Genomic DNA, 3,526 nt, shown 5'->3' on the forward strand with positions numbered 1-3,526 from the left:
AACTAACGCTAGAAACTCAAAGGCTGATACGCTGACAAACATACTGTTCATGGCTAACGATCCGGCAGGAACTGGATGTTCGGCCAGAGCCTAAGAAGGGTGATGATCAGGACCAGGTGTGCAGATAGCTGATGGGATGCAGGTGCGGAAAACAAGAGAGCTCCCCGGAGCGTTCCCGAACCCTCGGGAAACTGGAGATCACGAACAGGAAAAACTAGTCACCAGACAGGACCCGACTCAGACTGCCGGGATCGTTACAGAGACACTCGTTACAACAGCACATAAACTAAGACCCACTTGTTGACTGAAGAGACTGAGATTCAGAAGCGAATGATAAAACGATTAAGATACACAGGGCTGACTTATTAAAGAGTCAGAGTGGGGGTCTCTATGCTGATGCACGTTTGACTTTGAATGTGTATTTTTTCGCGACCTCAGCTCAGCCAATCAGAAAACCATACCAGTCCATCTTGGTAGTGGGGGCCAGCAGTTGCCCACTGATCAAGCAAATGCTCAAATATATTATTATGACAACAGAGAAATTGTGCAAAAATCATTATAAAAAATCTCTACAGGCCAATGGCCTTGTCCCTTATTTTTTTGGCAAATGTTTCAACCATCCCCTGTAGCTCAGTTGGTAGAGCATGGCGCTTCCAATGCCAGGGTTGTGGGTTCGTTTCCCACGGGGGGCCAGTATGAAAATGTATGCACTCACTAACTGTAAGTCACTCTGGATAAGAGCATCTGCTAAATGACTTAAATGTAAATCCCACCCAACAAAAAGATGGTCTGGCACATCTGCCATTTGCCAGATGGCCAATCCACGCGTGTTTGTGTGTGCATGCTTGCTGTCAGTATGTGTGTGTACAGTGCCTTCAGAAAGTATTCCCACCCCTTGACTTTTTCCACATTTTGTTGTATTACAGCATGAATTTAAAATTGATTAAATTGAGATTTTTGCCACTGGCCGACACACAATACCACATAATGTCAAAGTGGAATTATGTTTTTCGAAATTTTTACAAATTCATTAAAAATGAAAAGCTGAAATGTCTTGAGTCAATAAGTATTCCACCCCTTTGTTATGGCAAGCCTAAATAAGTTCAGTAGTAAACATTTGCTTAACCTTTTACTGCAGTGGGCTAAATCAGGGTCACACAGAGGGATTCTTGGTAGTCTTAAACCAATCTACTTTGAAACAAAAGTATATACATGGTTATGGGCTTTAAAAAAAGAAGACACCTGTACCATGTCAGATATAGAGTTGACATTTATTCAATTTTAAGTTTGCATCCCAATATTACACATTATATACATCACAGAAGACTGAAATATAACAAAACTGTTTGACATAGAAACAGTGGATTTTCATCAGTAAAAAAAAAAAAACTTTATTAATTATGAAATTATGAACAATATTAATAACATTCCATCCATGAGGCCAAAGAGGGCGCTTTTGGTAATTGACTGTAGGAATGGACTGCCAAGTCACATAATAAGTTACATGGACTCACTCTGTGTGCAATAATAGTGTTTAACATTATTTTTTTATGACTACCTCATCTCTGTACCCCACACATAAAATTATCTGTAAGGTCCCTCAGACGAGCAGTGAATTTCAAACACAGATTCAATCACAAAGACCAGGGACGGCACCTATTGGTAGATGGGTAAAAATAAATAAAGCAGACATTGAATATCCCTTTGAGCATGGTGAAGTTATTAATTACACTTTGGATGGTGTTTCAATACACCATCCTTCACTCTGCAGGTCCAACACATCCCAAACCATCTCAATTGGGTTGAGGTCGGGTGATTGTGGAGGCCAGGTCATCTGATGCAGCACTCCATCACTCTCCTTCTTGGTCGGGTAGCCCTTACACAGCCTGGAGGTGTGTTGGGTCATTGTCCTGTAAAAAAATTACTTTATCCTATCCCAGGTATTCCTTAAAGAGGTGGGGTTTCAAATGTCTCCGGAAGGTGGTGAGTGACTCCGCTGTCCTGGCGTCGTGGGGGAGCTTGTTCCACCATTGGGGTGCCAGAGCAGCGAACAGTTTTGACTGGGCTGAGCGGGAACTATGCTTCCGCAGAGGTAGGGGAGCCAGCAGGCCAGAGGTGGATGAACGCAGTGCCCTCGTTTGGGTGTAGGGACTGATCAGAGCCTGAAGGTACGGAGGTGCCGTTCCCCTCACAGCTCCGTAGGCAAGCACCATGGTCTTGTAGCAGATGCGAGCTTCAACTGGAAGCCAGTGGAGTGTGCGGAGGAGCGGGGTGACGGTGAGAGAACTTGGGAAGGTTGAACACCAGACGGGCTGCGCGGCATTCTGGATGAGTTGTAGGGGTTTAATGGCACAGGCAGGGAGCCCAGTCAACAGCGAAGTTGCAGTAATCCAGACGGGAGATGACAAGTGCCTGGATTAGGACCTGTGCCGCTTCCTGTGTAAGGCAGGGTCGTACTCTCCGAATGTTGTAGAGCATGAACCCACAGGATCGGGTCACCGCCTTGATGTTAGCGGAGAACGACAGGGTGTTGTCCAGGGTCACGCCAAGGCTCTTCGCACTCTGGGAGGAGGACACAACGGAGTTGTCAACCATGATGGCGAGATCATGGAACGGGCAGTCCTTCCCCGGGAGGAAGAGCAGCTCCGTCTTGCCGAGGTTCAGCTTGAGGTGGTGATCCGTCATCCATACTGATATGTCTGCCAGACATGCAGAGATGCGATTCGCCACCTGGTTATCAGAAGGGGGAAAGGAGAAGATTAGTTGTGTGTCGTCAGCGTAGCAATGATAGGAGAGGCCATGTGAGGATATGACAGTGCCAAGTGACTTGGTGTATAGCGAGAATAGGAGAGGGCCTAGAACTGAGCCCTGGGGGACACCAGTGGTGAGAGCACGTGGTGCGGAGACAGCTTCTCGCACCAAATGTTATGTTTGGGGCAAATCCAATACAACACATTACTGAGTACCACTCTTCATATTTTCAAGCATAGTGGTGGCTGCATCATGTTATGGGTATGTTTGTAATCGCTAAGGACTGGGGAGTTTTTCAGGATAAACTGAATGGAGCTAAGCACAGGCAAAATCCTAGAGGAAAACCTGGTTCAGTCTGCTTTCCACCAGACACTGGGAGATGAATTCACCTTTCAGCAGGACAATAACCTAAAACACAAGGCCCTACACTAGAGTTGCTTACCAAGAAGACAGTGAATGTTCCTGAGTGGCCAAGTTACAGTTGTGACTTACATCTACTTGACAATCTATGTCAATGGTTGTCTAGCAATAATCAACAACCAATTTGACAGATGTTGAAGAATTTTGATGTTGCACAATCCAGGTGTGGAAAGCTCGTAGAGACATACCTAGAAGGATTCACAGCTGTAATCGCTGTTAAAGGTGTTGCTACAAAGTATTGACTCAGGGGTGTGAATAATTATGTAAATTAGATATTTATGTATTTAATTTTCAATAAATGTGGCAAAAAATTTTTTACATCTTCACTTTTCATTATGGGATATTGTGTGTAGAT

At 44.8% G+C, this 3,526-nt stretch overlaps 1 non-coding gene across 1 annotated transcript; it reads left to right on the forward strand.

Annotated features, from left to right (window-relative positions):
* Nucleotides 1–619: 619 nt before the first annotated feature.
* Nucleotides 620–694, forward strand: trnag-ucc. The gene has a single exon. It is a non-coding gene; the product is annotated as a tRNA-Gly (tRNA).
* The last annotated feature ends 2,832 nt before the right edge of the window (nucleotides 695–3,526 follow it).

Source organism: Coregonus clupeaformis, unplaced genomic scaffold (assembly GCF_020615455.1).
Source record: "Coregonus clupeaformis isolate EN_2021a unplaced genomic scaffold, ASM2061545v1 scaf4910, whole genome shotgun sequence".
NCBI lineage: Eukaryota > Metazoa > Chordata > Actinopteri > Salmoniformes > Salmonidae > Coregonus > Coregonus clupeaformis.